The following is a 17,245-nucleotide window of genomic DNA, read 5'->3' as shown; positions in this document are numbered from 1 at the left end:
CGTAGTAACGAACTGTAAGTAAGGAGCTACTTGTCCCAAAGGTAACCGGTACTTTAAAACAAGAATTTTGATAACGATTAATTCGTCAACAGAAGTGGCTTTTTATTCTGATTCCAAATGCAAAATTCATCAAGTTTAAAGTTATTCATCAAAAACTATGAGTCTGAAAAAATTTGTCAAAAAAGAGGGAAAGACCCTACAAACGTTAGCGATCTTAATTAGAATCATATCATCGCTGGCACGTACGCAGGATAGGGGCCTTCGAACCCGTCCCCCCCCCCGAAATTTTGTGAAATGTTTAATTTCCCCCATGGTTTCTTGGGATTTCTGGCAAAAGTAGGACATTTATTAAGAATCTAGATACAGGTGTGAAGCCTTTTTTTTTCGATTTTACAGCATGCAATTATCCGGTCAAGTCATTGCCCAGTTATTAACTTATTTTCTGTCTAACTTTTTACCCTCTGATTAGCGATTGTACTGTTATTTTTTTCGTAAAGAGAGTTTGCTTTCTACAGCAGAATAGAATTATCCTTGGTATTAAGGCGTTTATCCCCACTTTTCAGGATAAAGTACAGCTTTTAATGGATCAATTTAGGAAGCTATCATTTTTCATTAAAATCGACGTTTTCGCAATAGAAGAACTACCCCCCCCCCCCGAGCACCCATATTGCACTGTTAACCCTAAAATTTCCATTTCAGTGGGATATAATAGATTAATCACTGGTTCTAAATCCCTATGAACATAACCTGTTCCTAAAACGTACTTTTGAGGTTTCAGTCTTGTTCCCCCCATCCGCTACAATACTACAGATTAAAGTTAATCTGTATATTCTAATGTACGTGCCTTTTGCATTTATTTAGCTTCTAAATAAAAAAAAGTGCTACTTTATACCTGCTGTTTCGAGCCTCCCTGAAAAAAAAATCCTGCGTACGTGCCTGTATTATCGGTTTCAGCATATCAGAGAACCCTACTGCAGAGGCTACAGGCTCTCATCTATAAAATTTGGAACTTTTTTTTTTTGCAGAAAGATCACGAATGCGTGTTTCTTTCCCCAGGGGTGATCGAATTTTCCATGGGGACAAAAGTTTTTGGAGGGATTTTGAGTGGGAAATTTTACATAGGGGATTTTCTATCATGATTTTTTAAAAACAGTAAGAAAATAAAGAAAAAGAAAAGTTTTGTTTCAACTGAAAATAAGGAGCAACATTAAAATAACGAACAGGAATTATTTCTTATATTAGGAGGCTTCCCCTTTTTTATCCCTCCCTCTTTAGGTTAAAGTTTGACTGTTTGTCCTGACTCCTCAATAACGACTCACAAAGGCCGTTGAATTTGAATGAGAAGTAATCTTAAAGAACTCTAAGACTTTAAAGAGAGAGGGTTGGGGAAGGGGGAGCCCTCCTCACATACAAATAGTTTCGTTTTAAGTTCTAATCTTGCTCTTTGCTTTCAGTTGAACAAACTTTTTTCATTTAACCTGATACATGACTGGTTCAAAGATACATCTTCAGTAATTAGTCCTCTCAGCAATGGATTTCCAAACATTTTGTAAAATTCTTATAGTTAACGTAAAATGACGTAAAAAATTCGTTAAATTACATATAGTTGGGACATACTTTCAAATGCCAGAATTAATGGATTTGATATGCTGCTATCGTGTTATCTAGGTCTTCTTATTTCACTCCTTTAGAATAGGAGAAAATAATGCTCTAAGAAGAACATTATGATGCTATATTGGAAGGCAGTGTCTGACACGTAAAACGATACTTACGTTGGCAGCAAAGGCGGCACTTCGTAAATCGATTTAGTGGATGAGCTGCTTCATAAAAGCTTTAACCGTATTTTAACATTCAATGGGAAAATCACCATTTTTAATGGCATTATAGAGCATTAAGGGGATATGTATTTGGGTCCCTTAGTGGCTACAGAATTCATTAATAAAGCAGTATTAATTTATCACTACTGGCATATTCATAGCTTGACATGAATGAGTAGGAATAGCCTTCAGAGCTATTGCTGCTAATGCTAATTTTATGACGCAATAATTATGTCCAAGTATATTTTATAACACAAACATATTCTCCAGGTTTTCAATTGTAAATTGTCGATGAAAATACCATAGCGTTACATCCACTGCTTGAACATATGTCATCATTTACAGGTTGTGTAGTTTGGAAAATATTTTTTTGGACTCTCATAGTGGTCGTTTCCTATTCTTATTTTTATTTTCAGAACAATTACCAGTATCATTGAAACCCTCTCCCTCCAAATTTTCTGGAAAAGATCCTGATACTACCACTGCCAGTGCCAAATCCATCACCAGCATTCTAATTTTCAAGTTGGATTCTGTTTTTGTAATTTCTTACATAAAATAAAACCCTAGCTAAATATTGCGACTCTAATTGAATAATCGAATCAGATTTAATTTTTTTTTGTCCTTTAGTTAGACTTATGGGCAGCCATAGCGAAAAACATTGTAGCAGCAGCTCAGTTTGTGGATCAGCTTGAACAACTTAGTTTGTGGATCAGCTTGAATGACCAGATTGAACAAGTGAATTGAACAGAATAAAGAGGTGATGGAGTAAATAACGTTTACTTTGCATGCGGACGCCTTATTCTATAATGATTTTACGACTTTTATTTCAATGGATTTTTCTGAATTCGTTAATTTTGTTAGAGTGAAACCAGAGCAGAAAACAAAGGGATAGATCACCCCTTTGAATTCTGCTTAATTATATACAAGTCTGCTATAAGTGTCTAAAAATTATTTATAGATTTTATTAAGTTTCATGCTTTCAAAGAAGTTCCTTCGAGTCGATAAGCCCCGTTAGAAGGCCGGCTGTCACTGAGAATTTGATAGTTTTCCAAGATGTTAAATAGCAATAACAAATAAACTTAATCTGGTTTTTGACGATTTTGATCTAGTATTTATACTCTTCCCATAATTGAATATCAGGGCTAAAATCCCAAGATCTTGGGGAAAATTGTAAGAGATTGCAACCCTAAATTACACCAACTCCATATAAGTCAAGGATTCGTCGTCAATGCAACATTTATCTAGCAGTACCCATTTTGTTCATACCAACAAATCGTTCTTGTTTCTTTTTGTGATGAGCTTGGAATTTACAAGATGCTCCCAAAGAGCTAGCAGCATATTCATATTGCAAATTCCACTACCTTCAAGCTGCTAAGCTTTTGTTAATTCAGTAGTTATATTCCCTCATCTACCGCAATAAGCCAACTTTTTCTTACAATAATCTGATTATCCGGCCATTTAAAAGATTCGGGTCAATCTCAAGATATATTCTTTAGGATATGTGGCAGCAATAGATTACCTTGAAACCAACATCTCTATATTATTATCCACACATTCAGTGTACAGATACTTTCTAAGAGGGACTGATTGACCCGACTGATTGACCGTATTTCAAAAAGTATGCTGTACGAAAAGTGCGGTTCAATCCCGCTTTCTAGGGCTATAATGAGAGAAAGGTTGAGATGGCTAGGGGACGTTTTGCGGACGAAGAATGACAGATTGCCAAAGATTGTCCTTTTTGGTTAACCGTCTAGGGCTAAACGGAAAGCTGATCATCCGCGGTTGGGGTGGGATGTCGGAAAGAAAAATTTAAGGGAAACGAGAACTTTCTGGGAGGGTATAAAAAGGGAGGCTTTAATATATTGGAGTGGAGGAGGAGTGTCCTTAGCTTGTGTTGGCAACAGGCGGCTTGGTGCTCCATCGAGTTGATAGTGGTAACATTAGTAGTAGTAGCAGTAGGTATAAAGGAAATTGGCTTGGATTAGCATTTGAGAGACCTTATAGACGTAGAGTCCTATCTACACTTATTGATGCCCTTGGTAATGGGCAAAGACTCAAACATAAATTTACTCAAACATAAATATTACTTTCTACATCAAATTATTGTTGATTTCTGTTCATTATAAACTTCAATATTCTTCCTTTGTGTGTTAAAACTCTGATTTTCTTAATCTATCACTTAAAGGTGACTTGGAAAAAAAATACGGGAAGTGGAAGAACATGAAACGTCATTTTGGAAGCTTTTCATGCAATCCATCTGACCTTTCTCGTTATCTAAATTAGAAAAAGATCTTTGGCCTTTTTTACAAACTTAGTTCACGACCCGTGATGATTTGAATTCAACATAAATTCCTTCTCCCGGGTTTTTACTTAGAAAAAGAAATCCAATCAAAAGACTCGGAATTGCAATGCTCAAAAGCAAAGGGTATTCTTTATAGCTTAAACTATTAAAACAAAACGGTTATCAACTCAAGCAATAAGGACGAATAATTATCACATAGCTATCAGGGGGAAACTGAAATAACCCTGTGTCAGAGAGCTCACCCACCTCAGAGTGATATAAAGCTAACTGAATTACAAGATATCAAAATTTGTCTGAAAAAAAGATTTATTTATTAATCGAGTTGACACCTAAAAATAATTTGTATTGCATTTTCACTGTTTAATTGTTCATTACAATTAATATATCGTCATGTGCAGCAAAGTTCATTGCAGCTAATATTCCCTGAAAATTTTATGCTGAATTGAATGTCGACAGTTTAACTCCGGGTAGTTGAATTATTTGGAATGTTGACAGACCGAGGTTTCAAGTCCAATGATGAGAGGCACATACCTTCTTCGATTAACATAGTGTAACTGTTGTTCATGCATTTTGTGGAGGCATAATTGTCCCTGGTTGAAGTACATCTCCCTGTCAATACCTCCATGTACTCCATAGAAACTTTAGAAATACATTTATTTTTCGTCTGTCAAATGCTAATCCAGTCCGATTCCTTTCATGCCAAATAACTTTTTTTCTAGTTCTAGAAAGGTAAATGCCTCATGAGATACGGCATATGTTTTGTTATGTAAATTAGCCTAGATTAAAACTTTAAGGGATTGTTGAAGAGGATTTTGAACTAAATCAAAAGACAATTTGTGCATCCAGGCTCTCAAAAGAGCATATCTACAACAGCTCATGTGTGACCAATTTTACAATTTAACGGCTTAAGGAACCTGGCTGAAACTTTGAGTGAATGTGGGACAGGGGAATCAACAGATTAAAAAATTTTATCTTTGGGACCAAGGGGGGCTTATGAAGGGCAATGTATGTTAGCAGAAACTTGCCGTTGCATTGATTCTTATTGTAAAATAATTTTTTTACTGATCTAATTTGCAATACCGAAACCGAAAAAACACCTGACCAGAACCAAGAGAACCTCAACCAGAAACAAATTTGATAGCATTCATTCTTGACGTCCTGATTTTGTTATTTCTTAAGAAAAATTCCGACCTGTTTTTAATAAATAAGGTTAAAATTCATTTATTTTAACAAACAAGCAGTTACACCAAAATATAACAATATTATTCTTATAAGGAATTTTTTTATCAATTTTTATCTATAAAGGCTTTCACATGAGAAGGGCCAGGATGGCTTCAGCCCTTTCGAAAAACAATTATTTTGCAAATTTTAAACCGGTTTATTTGAGCAATATTTTTCCTACCCATCAAATCAAAGCTCAATGGTAAAACTCTCCTTAAAATGTATTGCATAATTTTGTCCAAAATACAAACAGAAAGCCACAACCTTAATTTTTAAGCAAAAAAAAAACTTTACAGATACTTCTTTCATCATAGGCAGCGTAATAGCGCTGCCTAAGCAAAGAACGATGATGACACAATATATTATTATTTATTTTTTTTTTTTGGTTTGTTTTAGACCAGGGCACTTCGTATCGAAGGAGTTGTCGTAGAAACTTCAAAAAGGGCTCATTCGATTGAAAATTGAGAGGGCTTTTAGTAGTCGAAAGTGATTGGGGGCAACGAATACCCCTCAAACGTTCATCATTTCCCCAAATACATCCAATAAAAATTTTTAGATTGCCATTTTGCTCAAAGTAGTTGAGAAGTCCGGAAATTATGTCTTTGAGGATGACAGCCCCTCCCCTACATTTATCAGGGTAAAGGTTGTAAGTTATGCCCTGGGGGCGTATAAGGTTTGTTCTAGAAAGTGTTTTGATTGAAAATTCAAAAAGGCTCATTCGATTGGAAATTGAGAGAGCTAGTTCCCTTATTAATAGTCAACAGTGATCGGAGGGTGAATGCCCCCCCCCCACGCTCATCATTTCCCCAAATACTTCCGATACACATTTTGATATAGGCATTTTGTTCAACGTAGTTGAAAGGTTAAGAAATTATGTCTTTGAGGATGCCCCTACTCCCCCCCCCCACTGCCCTCAGGGCAAAGGTTGTAAGTTATGCCTTAGGGGCATATAGGATTTTTATAGAAAGCGTTGTTGTAGAAATATTAAAAAGGGCTCATTCCAATGGAAATTGAGAGTGCTAATGGCCTTTATAATAGTCGAAAGTGATCAGAGGGTGAATGCCCCCCACTCCCATCATTTTCCCAGACACTTCCGATCGTCATTTTGATATAGCCGTTTTGTTCAACAAAGTTGAAAGGTCTGGAAATTATGTCTTTGAGGATGGCCCCCCCCCCCTCACAGCCCTTAGGAAAAGGGTTTTAAGTTATCCTCTTAAAGTATAAAGTATTACAGTGTTTTTCATAGAAAGTGTTGTCATAAAAACTTCAAAAAAGGCTCATTCAATTTGAAATTGAGAGGTCTAGTCCCCCTTTTAGGAGTCGAAAGTCATCGGAGGGTAAATGACCACCTCCCTCCCACCCATCTTTTCTCCAAACACTTCAAATCAAAATTTTGAGATACACATTTTTTTCAACGTATTTGAAAGGTGCAGAAATTATGTCTTTGAGAAAAGCAAATCCCCCAGCTCTAAGGGCAATGGTTGTAAGTTATACCCTGGGGGCATATTAGGTTTTTATGGAAAGTGTTGTCACATAAACTTCGGATGGGCTCATTGGATTGGTAATCAGAAGTTCTAGGCCTCTTTTTAAAAGTCAAAGTGATCGGACGGCAGCTACCTCCCCTCCTCAACACACACACAGACACGTCGTATTGTCCTGAAATGCATCTGAAATGCTGAGAGGGCTGTGCTGAGAGGAGCTGCTGAGAGGACTTTTTCTGCTGTCAATCTCAACGAGACCAAGTTGAGAAACAAACTCGGTTTTACTACCCTGAATACTCTTCTTGGTGCTAAGAGAGTTTTTAGCAAGGACTGGAAGCTCCCACTGAGCATGGTGACACACCTTAACTGGAGAAGTACTGGATGAGGATATAAGAAATCTACTGTTGCAAGTGGTGTTACGGTTTCTGACTCAGATGATGACCTTTAGTGCCATATAGGCTTTCGATTGCAGTTTATTTCCGCCCATCGGTCTCTCCGCCTTTTACTTGCAGTTCGTGTTTCTCATTTTTTAGTTGTTTTTTTTTTCTATCGGGAATAAGTCAAAGTTCCTTAGATGTACTTAAATGGTTGTGTTTTGTATGTTGTCTGAAAATTTAGCCTATATTTGGAAATGTCAGTTCAGTTTCGAAGATAAAAAACTAAGGTTGTTGATTGTTTGTTAGTGAATAGAAATTCTGCTATTTGCAGGAGTGACGCCAAAATGATCTCCGCAGGGAAAAGGAGATCTTCCAAATATCTTCGAAGGAAGATATCTGATACTTTATTCTCTTTATTGTAATGTACTTTTCCGATCATCCGCGTGTTGCGCGTAGCACCGAAAAATTTTGCATGTTGCGCGTAGCGACACAATTTTAGGGCATTTTGCGATACTTTTTCTTCCAAAATTTTGGCAACACTGGAGGAAGTAGTCCATCCGGACTTGTCCCAGTTAAAGATAGGAACGGGGTCATAATTAGTAATAAGGAAATAGTTAAAGAGAGATGGGCAGAACATTTTGAGAATGTGCTAAACCGAGATAGAGTTGCAGAAAAAGATATAGAGGAAAATGAAAAAGTTTGTGATACCTTGGATCTGAAGGAAGATTTGATTTGTGAGGAAGAATTAGCGGCAGTATTAAAAGGATTTAAAAATAATAAAGTTCCAGGTGCTGATAGTGTGGTAAATGAGCTTTTTAAATATGGTTACTCTGAGGTTAGAACAAAGCTACTGAAGCTTATGAATATTATTTTTGAAAAGAGGAAGTGCCTAATGATTTTAGGAAAACCTTAATTAAACCGCTTTATAAGAAATGTGATAGGAGGCATTAGTCTGATCTCTGTAAGTACCAATTTTCTTAGTAATATGATAGTTCTTGGACTGAGAGAAATTGTAGACAAAGTTTTAACTGAAGAACAAATTGTTTCAAGATAAGGTAGAGGATGGTTCGACCCGATTTTCACTCTTAGTTTATTAATTGAGAAGTGCCTGAGTCTTCAAACACCTTTGGTCCTTAGTTTTATTGATTATGAGCAAGTGTTCGATTCTGTTGATAGAGGAGCCTTAGCAAAGGTCTTATCCTTGTATGGTATACCAGACAAATACATTAAAGTGATTAGTTCTATGTACGAGGATAATACTGCTGTGGTTCAGGTAGGAAATGAGGTTATCAGCTGATTTTGTATTAAATTAGGAGTTAAGTAGGGATGTGTTCTATCCCCCTTTATATGGATCCTTTTTGTGGAATTTGTCTTAAGCACCACACGAAAGACAATGCGAGACCACATAATCAAATAGGGAGGACAAACTCTCCTGGATTTAGATTATAATGACGATTGAAGCATCCTTGATGAAATTTTGAGCAAAATGAATGAACTTTTAGAGGTTTAGTGAGTTCAGGGTGCTTGAATAGGTTTGAAAATTAATGTTAAGAAGACTAAGTCAATAAAGCTAGGAATAAGTGAAAATGAAAAGATGACGTTGGGTAACGAAAAGATGGATCAGGTGGGCAGCTTCACTTACCTTGGTAAGTGAAGCTGGGTGGGAACAGTGACAGTGGGAACAGTGAAGATGTTAAAAATAGAATAGCCAAGGCTCAAGATGTTTTTTTGACAGTTAAAAAAAGTTTGGAAGAATAGGGAGATAAGTTTGCAAACCAAAATTAGAATGTTAGAAACTACAGTGATGACAGTGGTCAAATATGGCTCTGAAGCATGGGCGCTCTGAGAAGTGAGTGAAAATCTGCTAGATTATTTCCAGAGAAATTGCCTACGGATTGTTCTGGGTACCCGGCTAACTGACCGTATTTCAAACAGTAAGGTGTAGGATAAATGGTGTTCAATCCCTCTTTCTAGGGATATTATGAAAGAAAGGTTGAGATTGCTAGGGCACGTGGTGCGGATTAAGGATGACAGAGTGCCAAAAATTGTCCTGTTTGGCAAGCCGTCTAGGGCTAAACGGAAAGCATGTCGTCTTCATCTTGGGTGGGAGGACGTCATGAAGAAATGTTTAGAGGAAATGGGAACTTCCTGGGATGGTGTAAAGAGGGAGGCTCTGAATAAATTGGGATTGAGGTGGAGCGTGTGTAACTGTGTTGGCCTCAGGCAAATTGGTGTTGCAGTGAGTTTTTAGTAGTAGTAGTAGTAGTAGTAATATATGTATGTCACTACTAATACCACTGCTGCTTTTTCTATGCTTCCGCTGCCATTAAAATAGCAGGCAAAGATATAAATTCTTAAAGAAAAGCCGAAAAGATTTAAACTATTATTTTCGTTTTCCCAGAAAAGACTGTGTCAATAAAAACCGAACAGAAATTAATTCTAAAAAAATTTTCCGCAAAATAAGTTTTTCAAATAAAAGTAAAGCACTCTATTAAACCAAAAATGGGCAAAAGTAAAATAACATAATCTACCGAGTGTAAGATTACCACAGATCAGCATCAATAAGTGAATGAAACCCTTAACAAACAGAAATGATAATAAATAACCGAGTCAAACTTAAAACGAGCAGAAATTAACATGAGTAGGGCTCAAAACTCCTATGTCTTCCCAAGGCCAAAATATAATTTGCACTTTATTGAAAAAAAAATAAATCATTCCCAATGCGCTTGTTATGCGGCCTTATTAGAATTTACCAAAAAAGGATTGAGGCTCCAAAAAAGGTTTCTGCGCGCCCAATCTTATCCTATTAGTAGGAAAAACTGTCGCACCGTACTTTAAGTACCGAATTAATTCAAAAGAAAGACATATAATAGACTAAGATGGATTACTGTCCATTGATTCCAAGCTATCAGGAATAAAAACTTTATCAAATAAAGTCCAAACTCTTTCTTGGTAAAGCGGTTTAAAATTTGGATTCCAATCAACCAGATCAAAAGATTTAGGAAGCTTATTACCTGAAATACGAACTGGGGAAGGACGAGAAGGCAAAGGGGGTAAAAGGAACTGAAGCGGCATGTGGTCACTAGCGGGGAAATCATCGATTACAATAACCACAGGCAAAGGATCACTTGGGTTAGAAGAAAAAACATAACCAATATTAGTTGTACTACCAGCTTCTTAGTATTTATGGTGACAATCCTCGATAGAATGATTTTCTAGTTGAAAATACTCTTTCCTACCTTTATATTATAAATTTTAGTGCCTGAGAATGAAATGCTATACAAAACTCTTTGTCCTTTTAGATTTCTTCTTCCACGTATAGGTAACCATCGCTAATGATAAGTAGCGGGAGTTCGTCATGATTCAACTTGTATTCATCTTGGCATGCAAAGTAAGGGTCAGATTTTTTATAATATATTGTAACTGCATTTTTATTAAATCTCTTCGTAAATCAATAATCTGTTCTGGCTCAGATTAAAAAATTTACGTGTTTCCATTTGCTTATTTAAAGCATATCATATGCAGTATTTTCAATTGGAGAAACACTTTCGGTAACAGCCAAATAAAATCAGTAGGCTTATAATCATAGTAACCATTGCCTTCACGGCGATGTCGTAAAAACCAAATTCTCTTGTTATTCGAACATTTGAAATTTAGACCAGATTCTTTTTCCTCACAAAACAATTTGAAATCGTGACGATACCAGTCTCATAGAAATAAACTAAAATCTCATTATGGGCTCTTTTCAATCATACCAGGATAGGTATTCTCCTATTGATTATATTTACCATGTGACAATTGGAGCATATGAATCCTTTAGTATGAGAGTAACAAATCTCTTCAAGACAGGAGTTACCGTCTTTAATTCGCACTGCATATCCTCTGTGTAGTTTACGCGGATTGCATAATCACCACTTTTTATCATACTTGTCAACAATCGTACAATTCTCACTGGATGACCACCTGTCCAATCTATACGTGCATAGTGGACATGTATAGAAAATTTTTTGATGTTGACTGTCTTACTTCCAAAAATAAACTGACACGAGAAAAATAAAATGAATTTTTTTTTCTAGTATTCATCACTTATACTGATCGCTTATTTGATCACTAGAGAAATGGGAGGAGAAATTGAAACTCCATGCAATCTTCAATCAGATGTGCAATGTGATTTTGCTTTGTTTCAATTAGTGTGTCAATAAATTTAATAAATGCCTTGGGGCCACGAAACATAAGTATCCGACAATAGTCCAAAGACGGAGATTCATTATCATTATATCGTCAATAATTTTCTTATGGAATATTTTCTTCTGCACTGACAATCTTTGAAAATTATCATGTAGAAATAACCATTTTTCTAAAGTAACTAGATTTCGTATAATTTTCTGTCTGTCCGCTTAAATCATTTTTTATCCTGAGACACTCACTACCGATTATGGAGTAAGAATAGATCTCACTAATAACAAGCTTGCTCCTTTTTTATAGATTGATTCGTGGCTCAATGAATTTGCCCGTGGGTAAGCTATCTTTCGTATTTGCATGGGGGTTGTCTTTGGTCGATTCACGTTTAATTTCCTTGCAGATAATGTCTGCTAGTGCCCATTTTATTTTACTTGCGATTTCTCTGTCTATTATCACATTATTTTTACGTAGGTAACAGTTTCGGGATCTAGACAAGATATGCTGCATGATGTTGCGCGACTTCTTTTTTCTTTCGTTGAATGGTAACAGTAAGAGGAGGGTGATAAGATCTATCAACGGGTAATGTTTTACTATCAGCAAGAAGCTGGCCTTCTTCATCAACTAAAAGTCTTAGGTTTTAATTCTCTTGCAGCACTAACTTCTCTGGGGATTTTACTCTCGCATGTCAACCTCTACAACGCTTGAATTTTACTCCAAAAAATTTTAACTCCTTACTGCCATGACAGCGCATGCGTCAACGTTCATTGCTACTACAAGTTTATCATGAACACATCTTCTTGGAACACACGTCTTCATGCAAAATTATGTCAACCTCAGCTCCGATTATGTAATAAACAACTGCATCTCTTAGAAAACATTCCTTACTTCGTAATTAACACCTGCTGACTTTAATGAAAGGACAGGATATGGATATCAGGGAATCCAGGTATAGGAATCTCACGGGAATATAGGGATGTCACAAAAACCAGTGAGGCGTCACTACTAACAAAACATATTTTAAACGTTTTATCTTTTATAATGTCAATTATAATGCCAAAATTTCCGAGGATTCCAGGAATGAATGTATTTAACATCAAACGTTTAGTCTACTTTAATTAGTTTTTTTCAGTAATCTTGGTTTTTATGGGGATTTTCCTTCTTATTTTATCGATTTTATGACAAATAAAAACATTCTGCTGGAAATAAAAATTATTTCAGTAGACTGATTATGGTTTGTAGCGCCATGGCTTATGGCTTATACTATATATTATCCAAATAGATATTCTCTGAATATATTAGCTAATGAATTAACCAACAATCAGTAGTTTTTGCACTTACAGTTGGGTCTGTGTTATCAGTAACAACCATCTCGTTTTTCTTTGTCCGATTCACGATTGGGAAAAGAGTTGAAAGAAGATAAATTGAATAGGACCTAAATTGAGGCCTTTTAGTTTTAGACAGATACTAAGGCCGTTTTTATTCATCATTATGCTAAGATCTTACATCTTTCGACAGAAAACGATTTTAAAGGAAATTTTCGGATTATAATCTTACTTTTTATACTGTTTTTATACATACGTCTTTCATCATTCTGCTCCTGTCAGCAGTCTAAGAACAATGATGAGTATATCTTCAAAGTTCTCTCGTCATTATTCTATGTGGATGAAAAATGGCCTTTTACTCATTTGAACGCCCAAAAAGGAAACTAAATCCCAAATTAAGAAATCTTCCATCAGGACCACATCTTTGCAATAATAGTAAAGTGACACTACGCCATCAAAAAGAACACATTTCTTTGATTCTTAAACAACTAGGCATATGTCAAAGATCTTACAAGACATAAATAAATCTTTTGCACAAAAAATGGATGAAACTGTGTCTACTGGTTTTCGTTCATTTTTTCGTTTCTCATTACTTTTATTACATATCAGTAACCCTACTCTGTAGCAAAATCTCAAGGATAACATATTGCACAAATTTTATCGAACAGTTCGTGGTAACGAACTGTAGCAAGGAGCGACCCAGCTCAATAGTAACCAAAACTTTAAAAAACGGAATTTTGATACCAATAGTTACATCAAAAGAATCGCATTTTAATTCTGATTTCAAATATATAAGTTTCATCAAGTTTAGTCCTACCCATCAGAAGTTAAGAGCCTTTAGAAAATTTGCCCTATTTTATAAAATAGGGAGAAACACCCCCTGGAAGTCATAGAATTTTAACACAAATTAGACCATCAGATTCAGCGTATCAGAGAACCCTACTGTACAAGTTCCAAGCTCCTATCTACAAAAATGTGGAATTTTGTATTTTTTGCCAGAAGACAAATTACGGATGCTTGTTTATTTGTTTGTTTGTTTTTTTTTTCCTAGGGGTGATCGTATCGACCCAGTGGTCCTAGAATTTTGCGAAAGGGCTCAATCAAACTGAAATGAAAAGTTCTAGTGCCCTTTTTAAGTGACCGAAAAAATTGGAGGGCACCTAGGCCCCCTCCCACGCTCATTTTTTCCCAAAGTCGTTGGATCAAAATTCTGAAATAGCTATTTTATTCAACATAGTCAAAAAAATTTATAACTATGTCTTTGGGGACGACTTTACTCCCCCACAGTCCCCGTGGGAGGGGCTGCAAGGAACAAATTTTGACCAGTGTTTGCATATAATAATGGTTTTTGGGGAGTGTACAGACGTTTTCAGGGGGATTGTTTGGTTGGGAGGGGGGTTGAGAAGAGGGGGTTATGTAGGGGATACTTTCCATGGAGGAATTTGTCATGGTGGAAGAAGATTTCCATAAAGGGGGCGCAGCATTTTTTAGCATTATTTTAAAAAAAAAAAAAATCAAAAAATAAATATGCCAAAGTTTTTTCAACTGAAAGTAAGGGGTAGCATTAGAAATCAAAACGAAAAGAAAATATTATGCATGTGAGGGGTTCACCTCCTCCTAATACCTCACTCTTTACGCTAAAGCATTTTTAAAAAATTTCAACTATTTATTCTACGGCCTTTGTGATTCAGAGGACAAAATTTAAGCTTTAGTGTAAAGAGCGAGGTGTTGACGAGTGGGTGAACCCTCTCATATACATAATAAAAACGTACGAATATAGAAGTTTGTTACATTACCTAATTCGTAAGTTACATATATCTTATACTAATGAAATCGTTCGTAAAAAACTAAAAGTTCTAGTTGCCTTTTTAAGTACCCAAAAAATTGGAGGGCAACTGGGCCTCCTCCGCTCCTTTTTTCTCAAAATCAATCGATCAAAACTATGGGAAAGCCATTTAGCCAAATAAATAAAATGCAAATTTTGCTTTAATTATTCATCTGCGGTACAGGTTTTTACTGTTTTAAGAGGTAGAGTTAAGAGAAAGAGTCGGACTTTAGCGTAAAGAGCGGGGCGTTGAAGAGGGAAAGCCCCTTTCATATACGGTGTAATTTCATAAAAGTAAGTATGCGTATATCGTCTTTTCGTCAGTTTTACATACCCCTCATCATGTCCTGAAAGTTTCCACTTAATATTCTTAAGCCATTCATAAAATTAAAAATCTTTGTTTCGATCTGAATGTTTCTATTTCTCATAATATCAGAAAAAACGTTATAACAGAGAATACCGAAAAAAAATTAATTTAATTCAAAGAAGATGCCTGCGGTATACTGATATGCTGCAGTATTGAACTAGCTCTCAAAGGGATTACACCTGTTTGAACTTTTGAATTGTTTAAACTTGATTCCTTAGCCATGAATTAATTCAGTGACTACAGAAATTGTGCAATCTGATACTTGAATTTGTAACACAATCCGATTTTTGGTGTTTTGAATTGAGAAAATTAGATACGATAGCCAAGTTTGGTGTGTAGAGAAAATTGGATATAATTTGCCTGCACATTAGTTACACTTTTTAGTGTAGAGAAGGATTAGCAGTTGGGCCGACCTTGCACAGTTTGGACTGATTTTTCACTTGGATACATTAGTGAAGCTCGGCCCTCACGGAAAGATAAGTTTCTTTCACTTTATAATCTTTCATTTACTAGGCATGAATCCTGCGAAAATTAAAATCGGTATTTTATTTCTAGCCCAATTTGCGGGCTATCCTCTCTGGCCAATTCGAATCCTAGAGGTAATGACGACGAATACTGGAGACTGCAAATTTGCTGTTTTTGTTTTGGCAAAAACACGTTTTTTGCTACAGAAAAAAAGGGGCTGTTCCCTCTTCAACGCCCTGCTCTTTGCGCTAAAGTTTGACTCTTTCTCTCAACTCTAATTTTTAAAACAGTAAACACTTTAGCGTAAAGAGCAGGGCGTTGAAGAGGGAACAGCCTCTTTCATATACAGGGTAATTTCTGTTCATTTTAAGTTTTTATGTTGCTCCCTACTTTCAGTTAAAAAAAATTGTTTTTTTATTTAATCTTAACATAAAACGGCCATAGATTTGAAAATTTGAGGCTGCATCCCTTTTACATTTTTCAGAGTTCAAAAAACTTTAACGGCAAAGTTTTGCCTCTGTATAATTCTTCGAGGTAAAATTCATTTTCATTAAAGTGACTCTTTTCGCAGAGCGTTAGCTTCTCAGAACTTGTTCCTAGGTCATAGCTATATTTCTTTGATATGTTTGATTTATTTTCGTATATCAATACCAATTCTAGTTCTCAAAATAGATTTAGTATTCGACATTCCTCTAAAAAGATTTATCGCTTCTAAAAGTTGTTATTATAGATGCATGGGTTGATAGTGATTAACTACACGAAAGAAACTTTTAATTCTTTAGAGCGAAAGGGACAGGATAGAATAAACAACTTTCAAACATGTAGAAATGCCAGCTTTAAAGAAGGTTGCAGATTTCTAAACTTTATAAGCCACATAGATTCGGAGTTTAAAGTATCAGAGTTTAAATTGAACACAGCTGGCTTAAATTGGATATTTTATGAATTTGTTAACTCAGTAAGCCCTTTTTGGCTCAAGAAATGTGAACTATCTCAACACTCGGCTATAAGCCTTGCAGTGAAAACTAGATAATTATTATTTTATCCAAATTAAGAAATCCAGCAAGCGAGCAGAAGAGGGGAGTCTTCTGTCACAAGGGCCGTAGTACCTGCCAGGAGTGGTGTCTCCCTTAAACTGCGGGCAATAGGTAGTAAAGACCTAAACTTCCCTAGTAATTGGTATAAAAATTGGCGTGTTTCAGGCGTGATGCCTGTTACCAGTAGTGACGATAATCCTGTCCTTGTTTGTTCGCCGGCATTGAATTTTGTACAGAGCAATTTCAAAATTGGCGCAGAGAATGACGTGATTAAAAGACACGGAGTGGAATTTTTGACACTAATTCGGGCAAGGTGGTAAAAAAGACGTTATTGTGGCAGCTATGTCTGAGTCATGAAGATTGCCCTATTTTGTAGGGAAATAATGCACTGGTTAGCCAATTCAGCGACATAATTACTCTATTGAAATCTCTTGACGAAACTGACACTGATATTCTGACTTTCGTCTTAAAGCGTCCTACGGAAGTACCCAATCTCCCTGCTACTGCCTATACCTCTCTCTTCTCAAAATTTAACGAGCTCCATCAAGTTGTTTTGGGAATTTCTTCAAAACTTGACATTATGAAGTGATCTTCCCACAATTACCCAGGGTGACTTCAGTGGTAGGTTTACTTGCAATCGTTATCGTCTTAAAGGTACTGGGTGGCTTACCTAACCCTCTTAAGCGAAAAACTGTTATAGACCAGACTACTGGATATGAACTAATAAGTAGCGTAAAGCCCATCAATGACAAGTTATATATCAATATGGGCAAGTCTGCTACAGAGGACTTCTGCTCGTCATTCGGGAACGTAATCTCCGGTTATACAATGAAAGTGGTTTCCAAGCGGTGT

At 36.1% G+C, this 17,245-nt stretch overlaps 1 protein-coding gene across 5 annotated transcripts in view; it reads left to right on the top strand.

The window, feature by feature from the left end:
- LOC136031877 (uncharacterized) overlaps positions 1–2,391 on the top strand; it is a 195,430-nt gene extending 193,039 nt beyond the window's left edge. For all 5 annotated transcript variants that reach the window (XM_065711815.1, XM_065711819.1, XM_065711817.1 and 2 more), the window contains exon 10: positions 2,234–2,391. The gene's annotated coding sequence lies outside the window, so the exon portion shown is untranslated. The remainder of the gene's footprint in view (positions 1–2,233) is intronic.
- Positions 2,392–17,245: the final 14,854 nt, after the last annotated feature.

This window comes from Artemia franciscana, chromosome 10, assembly GCF_032884065.1.
Source record: "Artemia franciscana chromosome 10, ASM3288406v1, whole genome shotgun sequence".
Taxonomy (NCBI): Eukaryota; Metazoa; Arthropoda; class Branchiopoda; order Anostraca; family Artemiidae; genus Artemia; species Artemia franciscana.
This window is presented reverse-complemented; position numbering and strand designations above follow the sequence as displayed.